This window comes from Phasianus colchicus, chromosome Z (genome assembly GCF_987193195.1).
Source record: "Phasianus colchicus chromosome Z, bPhaCol1.hap1.1, whole genome shotgun sequence".
Taxonomy (NCBI): domain Eukaryota; kingdom Metazoa; phylum Chordata; class Aves; order Galliformes; family Phasianidae; genus Phasianus; species Phasianus colchicus.
This window is the reverse complement of record NC_143476.1, coordinates 20,721,183-20,732,156: the sequence shown is the minus strand read 5'-3', so window position 1 is coordinate 20,732,156 and position 10,974 is coordinate 20,721,183. Positions and strand designations below refer to the sequence as shown.

Sequence of the window (10,974 nt, the reverse complement as noted above, 5' to 3'; positions counted from 1 at the left end):
GTTTTCTAAGGTTGCTATAGGAAAGTCAAAGCACATGCTTGCGTGTAAAACCTCACTCTTCCTACTCCACTTTGGCAGAAAATGTTTTTGTTTTAGCTTTTGATTTTTTATTTATTTTTTTTCAATACAGACCTCTCATTTTCTAAAACAGTACTTATATAAATAAATAAATAAATAAATAAATAATAATAATAATAAAAAACTGAAGTGCCTCAGCATACTACTCCTTTATTTTGTGATGACTAGATCTATTAAATTATCCCAAGGTGAATGGTTTGACAGGGAATCCTGCCAACTCCCATCCATGACAGAGGTGCTGATGTGACATAGTCATTTTCACAGTCAGTCCTGCAGAAGAGAAAAACAGAAAAATAAGACACCTAAGTACTTCAGTGGCGTAGTATAATTTAGATATTCTCCAGCTCATACAAACTGAAGGATATGCTAAAACCACACTTCTAAGAGTAAGTTATCTAATCACTCATTAAACTGATTTTTTCTAGCCCTAGCATTCTCCTTATTATTTTTACTTTGTTATTTCTTCCCTGTCTTCTCATACTGAGAGATGAGGAAACATCCTCATCCTGATATCTTCATTTTAGATAGGTCTTACTATCTTGAACATTGTTCATTTTTATATCCCACATTAAAAACTCTTTTGTTAGTTGGCTTCCAAGTTTGGTGCTAGCTATTCCTCCAAAGTTTTATCCTTCTGAATCTTATTGATTTACTTGATTTATATTTAAACTTTCTTGTCTCTTTCCTATGTCTCTCTTATGCACATTTATGCTTACCATTTCTTTCTCTGTCATTTCTTTTAATGCTTCCTTTCCATTGGGAATCTTCAGGAAAAAATAACTATTTGTTAATACTATCAGAAGCAGGAAAAATAAAAATTAAATTAGTGCTGTAGTGATAATACTGATAGACCTATAGAAAAGATATTTTTGAAAAAACATTTCGGACAGCAGTGATACAGTTAACTGCAGTTTGATTTTTTTTTAACTGCAAATCTAGCTGACTGCAATGAGTGATTTTTCAATATCAGTGTATCTGTATAGTGGCAGAGCTGCTATTTATTAAACTACTTCTCATTTTGAAAAATGAGTAAGGGAACGTAGATGGAGAAAGTGGTTGATTTATGCTCCATCAGATGTCCTGTGTTTTTCTGTGTTTCTAAGCATTTCTTAGAGAGGAACCTGTGCTTTTTCTCTATTAAGTTTTTATAGATGGTAAAATTCCAAAGTATATGTAAATGACTATGCAAAATAACAGACTATTAATTAGCCACATCTTCATTGATTTCTAGAGGGAGAAATGCAGCAGAACAATTTTGTGTAGGTTCACTCTTATCAGAACAAAGATTGATAAAGATTCTTAAAACCAAGGAAGTATGTTGTCATGAAGTTAGCAGAGTATCCAATGGAACATTTAAAACTTCCTTCAGGTTCGTAATTTGTCTTGGAATAACAGTTACTTATCCAAGAATAATGCTTAGAATAAACAAATCTGTGTTTTAGGGTTGTTTTTATACAGCTGAATAGATTTTCATGATGGGAGTAAATTCCATATTTGAATGGAAACTCAAATGTTACATTTGGCAACCCTCGAAGATATGCTCTGCCAAAAATCAAATTGCTGGGCCTATGAGCACTTAGAAGAGTGCTTCTAAAGCTTTAGAAACTCTATCACATTTTAGAGAGGCATACCTCACTGGTGAAGGTCTTTGTTTACAAACTTATTCATAGTACAGTGTGTAGTATCCTCCTGCCTTCTGTTTGCCCCCAGCATGCAGACCAGCAGTACTGGCACAGTGTAAGCCAGCTCCTGGGTGTCTTCAGCACTCTGGTGAATAACAGAGTGATTACAACGGTAATGCGTGGTTCACCTCTGAATACTCAGTTGTGCTGGGTGATATTTAGTCATTAGGATCTTCTGCAGCTATTGCACAGAGTTCTGCACAAAATCTGATGCATTTGTTAAAGGAAGCAATATATGGAGAGACTGAAAATGCATACAAAAAAATAAAGCTTTCATGTGGGCTCCATACAAATGCTATTACATAGCACAGAACAAAAAAATTCATTATCAGTTAGTATTTCCTTCCTAAATCTACAGACAGCCTGAAACAAGAGGTCTGAGGAGGATTTATGCACCCTATCCTCTCAATGGAATGTTAAGGGGAAAATAAAAATCACAATGCAAAACCTACCTCAACAGTATAGTTGCTGAGTATTCTAGTGGAACGATCCAACTAAGATATTTATATTACAGCTCAAAAGCTCTCTAACATCTTCTCTGTTATGGCTCAGCTCTCACTTAGATAGTCATTAAAGACTGCAGATCTGTGGTCCTTAAATGTGCAGTTATGTATGGCCAGTAAAACCTCCAGCATATAAAAAAACTGGATGTGTGGTGATGGTTTAAGATAAAATGAGTTTAATCTCCAAATAAATAAAAAAGAAGAGCCTAACAGATTAAATAAATAGGAAAATGAAAAATGCAATCAATTTCTCCTTTACTGTATATTAAATTATTTCTGTTTCTCCAGTCTGTCACAGCATGCAGTAGAATGTAAGTCAAATGCTCTACAGCACAGATTTGGGTATGACTTGTATAAGAAAATACTGAAGCTTTGTTTTAATAATGATGATTATCAAAAGCTAACACCAGAAGAGACGAGAAAACTTCAGGCAAATATAACAAGCAAATTAAGGTCTTCTAGATTAAATATTCTTTTATAGTTTTAATTCTGACAGCTCATTGCTCCTTCCTGAAGTTAGGTATCAGTCTGTCCCTTTATTGCACAGAGATAAAATGTAATTGGTATATCGAGCCTCGTTCCCAGTACAGATTCTCACTCATAACCACTTATTAGCCTTATTATTGAAATTAATCTATTAAAATTCCTATTTCTGTCAATTTGATAGAAAAAAAAAAAAAAAAACAACTATAGTTGATCACAACTTCAAGGACTCTTTGGTGGTACTTTCAGTGCCCCCCAGATCCCTTTCCCCAGATTAGGCATTCTCTTTGATGGGTTTCATTAGAAACCTTCCTATTGTCAGCTTTTTCTTCTAATGGAAACCTTTTACTCATTATCTCTTTTCAGAGAGTGACCTTTTCCAACAAAGAATGGAAACATTTGTAGTGTTAATACTGTCAGCTAATGTTTAATAAATCTTTCTCTATTTTAGATTCCTTTAGTTTCTGTTATCCTTTTTCTTGTGCCAATTTTCTATTTTTCTTACTGTATCTATCTGTAGAAGCTACTGACTTTAACTGGTAAAGATTATAACTTCCACTAAGATGAATTTACATAAATGCATTTTATCTTTAAATGTCTGCAAGGCTCCAGTGATCCCTGCCAGCACATACTGAACTGGGGCTGTGTGCTGTAATTAATCCTACTATACTACTGTTAGTATTTTTATCTTTCCCTCTTTCTTAATAAAAAATTATTTATACCTAGTGCATGCCTAAATTTTCCAAATTATTTTAATCTCTCTGACTTTAATTTTTAACTCTTCCTCATCCTTCTTTTTTCTGTCCAATAATATGGTTAAATGAGCTTTGTGGAAGTGATCCACATGAAGTGAAAATGTAGTAGATATGTATTAAAAAGCATGCTTAGATTCTGTATGGATAAAAATTAATTTATCAGAGATGAACAGTAAAAGGAAGACATGGCAAACTGCAAGAGGCAAGGACTGGCATAGTAAGAGGTAAAAATAAAAATGAGATAAATAGACAGTACAGACTTTGCAGGGGTATCCAGAATTTCGAAGGCAGTCAGATGACGGAGCGTGTTGCAGGGATGAAGGTGTCTCTAGTCAAGGAGTTCAAGAACATGTAACAGAATTGGTTGAAAGGCCTGTTGAAAGCAGCTATGTCTCAGCTATGCTTAACTACCTGGTTAGGATGAAGTCTTAGATGCATCTTCACACCAGAATGAGATTTAAACTATGTCTAGCCAGTGATGATAATGTGCTTCCTGACTGTGGCTATTCATTCACAAATTGTACCATGCATAGGTGAGTGAGAAAATGGGAGAGATGGAAGAAGAATAGTGAGTGTTAAAATTCTATAAAGAAGAATCCCTGGATTCTCTGAGATAGTAATAAGAGAAAAGCCTTCATTAGGTACTTCTGGCAGTGAGGAGAGAGAGCTGAATGGTACAGCTTAGCTGTATTGCATAGCATGGCATCCAAAATAGCTGTTCTCAACAGGAAAGATACTTGCTCTCTAGCCATTGTCCCAGCTTCTCTAATGTAGCCTCTGGTATTTTTCCATTTCCTTGCCAGCTTTCAATCAGATTAAAGATTTCTGCCCAGAAACATATCCTGACTCTAACAGTAGCCAAATGCTAATTCTTCAGAAAAGCTGTGTAAGACAGAAATACACAGCATTTGTTTCCTATATATGTCTTCTTAGTTCTCAATGGGTATCAAGACTTTGTTTATAAATTAAAAAAAAAAAAAGATTATGGACTGATTTGATAAAGGAGCCTCTAAGCATCACCAGTTGTGTCTGTTTCTTAGTGATGTGTAGAAGGATCATACGTAAGAGTAACCTGTTTTAATAAGCTACAGAGTATGAGAGTATAAGTAATTAGGGAGTCTATAAATTTGGTCACATACATACCAAGTGTAAGAGAACATGGAGAATCAATGAAGTACTGGAAAGCAGCCAGTATTATCACATCAAGCCATTAGTTGTCAGACTTCAGGTAATGGAAATTCTGGGTGTAAATTTTAAAGAAATGTTGTGAAACATTACCATCATAATTCAGACTGTCAGCAAATATCACTTTGTTTAAACTTAGAGATGACAAGTGTTAGCTTTGAAAGGTACAGCACTACATATTTGTGTATGGTTTTTTATATGATTAGTTATCATCTCTTGTCAATAGAACTGAGCTTCAGTTATTTTTTCTGTGGAGTGATTTTAATTCTTTTTTAAAGAAGGGGATCATGTCTATAAAACTCATGTACTAGACAAAACTACATTATTCAAAGTCCCTGCTAATGATCTTTTTATGATCTGCATAACCATGAAAATCCATATGTATGCAGAAGACAACACTTTTTAATGACACTTAGAAACATGGAATGTGACAATTATGAACTGTTACCAATTTGTTAGATTGCATGCCACAATATTTTCAATGGTATATTTTAATATGATGGTTTTACATGGAAATAAAGATGCTTTGGGGGACTGAATTCAAAGAAACGTGCCTTATAATTCAGGCTTTATATATATTTTATTTAATATGGGAAACATATAAAGATATTTTTGTATTAAAACCTGAACCAATGTGGCTGAACAACTTGCTTACAAATTTTTTTTCTAAACTTTGTCTGAGTACAGTGGTATCAAGTGATCTGTGCAACCCTGGCAAGCAGTTTATTGGCAAGTGCTAAACTCCTGTAACAGGCAATTGATATTATGCTATCAATATAGCACAAATTTCCTTCTAAAACAGCTATTGGCAGAATTACAGCCAGAGCTACTGCTGTAGTTGTTTGATTAACTTCTACATGTTTAATGAAACACTAAAAAGTGTAAGACTTTTTTTGGTGGCTTTTTAATACACTTTATGGTTGGTTTTGTTTTGTTTCGTTTTTCCATTTGAGAGTATTTTTTTAGTAGGCAGCTATTTAAAAAATATTTTATAATAACACATTTGACAGACATCTAGACAACTCCCTTTAATTGGTGCTATATTTTTTTAAGGAAGTGTAGCAAGAAGCTCACTGCTGTAACGAAAACCTTAAGAAAGTTATGATTTTGAAAAAAAGGAAGAAATCCCATTAGCTATAATATTGCTAACTCTTAACACTGGATTCATTTTCAGAGGTGTTATAATTAGATGCAAAAAAGAATCTTTACTTGACTATGAAGTATCTTCCAAACTTGGACTTATACTTCTTTCAGCTTTCTTGTGCACTGGAGATAGCAATTCTACAGAAATAACAGCCAAAAGATAGGCAGTAATGAGATAAAAAGATGAAGTGACTGCAGCACGTTCTTTCTCAGCCTATATCCTCCTAACAAAGGCTCCACTTTTTTCTTTTTTTTTTTATTATGAAAGTAGTCAAGCACAAGAACAAACTTCCCTTCCTTTCCCTTCCCTTCCCTTCCCTTCCCTTCCCTTCCCTTCCCTTCCCTTCCCTTCCCTTCCCTTCCCTTCCCTTCCCTTCCCTTCCCTTCCCTTCCCTTCCCTTCCCTTCCCTTCCCTTCCCTTCCCTTCCCTTCCCTTCCCTTCCCTTCCCTTCCCTTCCCTTCCCTTCCCTTCCCTTCCCTTCCCTTCCCTTCCCTTCCCTTCCCTTCCCTTCCCTTCCCTTCCCTTCCCTTCCCTTCCCTTCCCTTCCCTTCCCTCCCCTTCCCTCCCCTTCCCTCCCCTTCCCTCCCCTCCCCCTCCCCCTCCCCCTTCTCTCCCCCTCCCCCTCCCCCTTCTCTCCCCCTCCCCCTCCCCCTCCCCCTCCCCCTCCCCCTTTCCCTTTCCCTTTCCCTTTCCCTTTCCCTTTCCCTTTCCCTTTCCCTTTCCCTTTCCCTTTCCCTTTCCCTTTCCCTTTCCCTTTCCCTTTCCCTTTCCCTTTCCCTTTCCCTTTCCCTTTCCTTTTCCTTCTCTCCCCTCTCACCTGTCCTGTCATGTCCTGTCCTGTAGAGGTCATGCTGTACTTTCCTTCCATCATGACCTCTAACGTCTATTGCCTGTAATTCAAGCTACTAAACTCTGTCTAAAAGCCTGTTTGTATTCAGCAAACACTCCAAGTTGCTCCCCTTATGCAAGTAGGGAAAGATGGCTAATTCTAGATTCCTTATGGAATTTGGGCTGGCTTGTTTGGGCTAGTGAATACAAGCAATATAAATGTAAACAAATCCATTCCTCGCTACCTTGGTTACTGTCTGAGTTTCCTGAGAACAGTTGGTTTCTCTTTGTATATTCAGGGAATGTTTCAGGAAGTGTTTTGGCATTTTCCAGAGCAGAAGAGAGCTGCATCCCAGCCCTAAAATTTAGATTTTTTTAATGCTACAAGTTTTCTCAGTCAAAAATCAACGGGGTAAAAATGTGTATTCAATACAGATGTAAAAGTTGCTTTATTCCATCTGGAGAAGTCAGAGAAATCACAGAATCACACGGAATCACAGAATTGTTGGGGCTGAAAAGGACCTCTAGAGATCAAGTCCAACCCCCCTGTCAAAGCAGGCTCCCTAGACCAGGTTGCACAGGTAGGCATCCAGGTGGGTCTTGAGTATCTCCAGAGAAGGAGACTCTACAACCTCTCTGGGCAGCCTGTTCCAGTGCTCTCTCACCTTCACTGTGAAGTTCTTAAGCACACTTGTGTGTAACTTCCTGCGCTTCAGTTTGTGGCTGCTTCCCCTTGTCCTACACACGCACTGCTGAAAAGAGTCTGGCCTCATCCCTTTGCCTCTCACATCTTATTTATAGACATTAATCAGATCCCCTATTAGTCTTTTCTTAACAGACCCAGATCGCTCAGCCTTTCGCCACAAGAGAGGTGCTTCAGGCCTTCATCTTTGTGGCCCTCCACTGGACTCTCTCCAGGAGATCCCTGCCTTTTTTGTACTGGAAAGCCCAGATCTGGACACAATACTCCAGGTGAGGCCTCAAAGGTAAGAGTAGAGGAGGAGGATCACTTCCTTTGACCTGCTGGCACCCCAGGATTTAATCTTTTAATCTTTTTAATGCACCCCAGGATGCCTCTGGCATTCCTGGACACCAGGGCACCCTGCTGGCTCCTGGCCAACCTGTTGTCTAGCAGGACACCCAGATTCCTCTCTGCAGAGCTCCTTTAGTCATCCCCCAGCCTGTACTGGTGCATGTGGTTATTCCTCCGTACGTAAACAACTCTACTTGTTTTTGTTAAACCTCATCCAGTTCCTGTCTGCCCAACTCTCCAGTCCATCCAGGTCTCACTGAATGGCAGCACAGCCTTCAGGTGTGTCAGCCAATCCTCCCAACTTCGTATCATCAGCAAACTTGCTGAGGGTGGCCACTATCCCCTCATCAAGGTCCCTGATGAAGATGTTAAACAAGTCTGGAGCCAGCACCAACCTCTGGGGAACACTTCTAATAAAGGTCTCCAGCTGAACTTTGCATCACTGATCGCAACCCTCTGAGCTCTGCCAGTCAGCCAGTTCTCAACCCACCTCACTATCCACTCATCTATCCCACACTTTTTCAGCTTTGTTATAAGGATGATGTGAAGGACAGTACCAAACGCCTTGCTGAAATTAAAGTAGACTACATCCACTGCTCTCCCCTGAACCACCCAGCCAGTGATGACATCACAGAAGGCTACCAGATTGGTTGAGCATGATCTGTCCCTGGTGAACCCATAATGACTATTCCTGATAACCTTATTCTCTTCCAATTTCCTGGAGATGGCATCCAGAGTTGCTCCATCACCTTTCCAGGAATGGAGATGAGGTGGAGTGGCCTGTATTTTCCCATATCCTCCTTACCCTTTTTGAAGACTGGAGTGACATTGGCTATCCTCCAGTCTTCAGGCACCTCTTCCATTCTCCAAGACCTCTCAAAGATGATAGTGATTCGGCAATCATCTCTGCCAACTCCCTCAGCACATATGGATGCATTTCATCAGGACCCAAGGATTTATGTACACTGATGCTCTTGGACTATCTCCTTCCTCACCAAAGGGAAGCCTTCAATTCCCCAAACTCTCTCACTTACCTCCAGGGTCCAGGATTCCCAAGGGGGAATCTGTGAAGACAGAAGCAAGGAAGGCGAGCAGTATCTCTGCCTTCTCGACATTTCCTGAGCCAAGTATATTCTTCTTCCAGTCTCCTTTAACACATATATCCATTGTTTATAATGTCTGTGCGGGCAATCATCAAGAACTTAGATTCAAAACTACAACCTTTAAAACGAAGCAAAGTACTGAAGATCAAATAACCCTTTAATGAAAAAGACTGAACTTGATTTCATACTTAGATTTGTCTTCTGAGTAGACTTCTACTCTTAGAAAAAGGGATACTCTCCCATCTTAGCTTACCAGCTTGTGACAGAAACACAGAACCACAGAATATCCTGAGTTGGAAAGGACGCACAAGGCTAATACAATTGTAGAATCATGAAAAAGCTTAGAATGGAAGGGATTTTAAAGATCATCTATTTTCAACCCCCTGCTATGACAAAGGTTGCTAATAATGAAATCAGGACATCCTCTTGTAAGTTGATGAACTAAATGAAGAAGGTGGATTTCTCATATTGCAATTTCTAGATGTTGCAAATGAGGATGTCACTGCTACATTTTATACTGGCATTGCTTTCTCTTTCTGGACTTGACTGTATGTAAAAGGGTTTGTGACAGTTGTGACTGTGTTGTACCCACTCAGCTCTTCAAAACCTTGACTTACAGATCCCACATATTGCTGGTGTTTAATGTGCTTCATCATAATCGTTCTTTGTCTCCAGCCTGAACCTCACAACTCCAGTTGATGCCAACGCTCTGTCCCCTTTTTCTGCTACATGCTGAACCAGATCTGGTTCAGGCTTTTCTCACAGGACTAGTGCTCCAGTGTCTCAGTAGTAACCAACAACTGGTTGGTTCTGGCTTTCTGGTGTCAGTCCGGTCTCTGGTGTCTCTCCCCCAGAAAGGAGGCAGAACCTGGATTAGGCTTGGTGGGTGCTGAGCAGAAAAGATCAGTGCTGCTGCCACCGACTAAGGGAGGAAGACAGCAGAAAATCCCCGAGAGCAAGCCACGGGCTGTCTTTGACCTGGTGTGAAAGAAACCAATGCATGCAGAGGACAGGGCAGCAGTGCTGGTGTGTGGGGAGATTTAGTAAGCTCATGTCCTGCTGCCCCAAAGGCAGACATGGATTTTGTTGAAGGCATCCCAGTGCTGTACGGATCTGGAGATTTGTCATGGCTGGGGCGACGTGGGAAGACTCAGTCAAAGCCTCAGACACTGCTGCAAAAATGCTAACACCAACTGTACACAGTGTGGGGAATGGACTGGACAAAGGCACTGTGGAAAATCCGATGCATTTTCTGGAGTCAGAATGACAGCCGCTCATTGCGATGTTCTCAACAATAAAATCCCTACGTGAGGGAGAGTGAGATACGCAGCAGGGGATTGTGACCTCTTGGCCCTGGCTGCCTGTAGCCAGGCACAGAGTCTCTCACTCTGGCTTGTGCCCGCACTCCAGCCGAGCGTGTCCGTGAGGTTTGGAGCGAGGAGCAAGGATAGCCTTGGTGCTGGTCTCGTGCTCTGGGAGCTGCCGACAGCCGCTCTCAGTGCTCGTCCCCAGAGCCACTAGAGCTTCTTCCCCGCCCTGCCTGGCTCAGGCAGCCGGGGCACCCAGGAGGCCGCAGCAGCAAAGGGAACCGGTAAGGGGACGCCTCAGCCTGGGCGGCCCAGCTGGGAGGGTTTCCTTCCTGAGGGACCCGGGCACTTGTTCCTCCGCTGGCGGGCTCAGCGAGTGACCGTGGCCTCTCTTCTTTTCCTAGCGTGACCCCTGCTGCTGCAGCAGCGGGGTGAGGAGCAGCCCCTCATCCCCTTCGCTCTCCTGCCCTCCTTATCTTTTCTGCAGGTCAGTGAAGCTGCAACAGTGAGGATTTGTCTCTCATTCTAACCCAAAAACCGACTGCACAAGTCTGTACACTAACAAACTTTGATGGTCAGTTACATTGGCTTCTAGCAGGCTCTTGCTTTCTGCAGCAAAAACTAAATTCTTTTTAGCATACAATTCTTCCCCTACTTTCTTAATCAAAGTTTTCATTGTGAAAGACAAGCTTTTAATTACATTTTTAAATTAGATATATTATGAAACATCTATTGTGAATAATGATACAGACATTATATATATAATCACAAGTTTCTCACAAAGGCAGGCATTCCTCCCACAAAATAAGGATGTAAAATGTAACGATGTATATAGTTTGAAAAACAATTCTACTACAGGCATCACTAACAGTG

At 40.4% G+C, this 10,974-nt stretch overlaps 1 long non-coding RNA gene across 4 annotated transcripts; it reads right to left on the bottom strand.

Moving 5' to 3' along the window:
* Nucleotides 1-215: 215 nt before the first annotated feature.
* Nucleotides 216-10,747, bottom strand: LOC116237708 (uncharacterized). Of its 4 annotated transcripts, none has more exons than XR_016461618.1 (7): nt 7,324-10,747; nt 6,648-6,667; nt 5,896-5,967; nt 4,645-4,741; nt 1,710-1,845; nt 795-871; nt 216-348 (listed from the first exon to the last, which is right to left on the bottom strand). It is a non-coding gene; the product is annotated as an uncharacterized LOC116237708 (long non-coding RNA). The 4 variants fall into 4 exon arrangements; XR_016461619.1 differs by having other exon boundaries at nt 6,648-7,410; nt 8,249-10,747; XR_016461616.1 differs by having other exon boundaries at nt 6,648-10,747.
* Between the last annotated feature and the right edge of the window lie 227 nt (nt 10,748-10,974).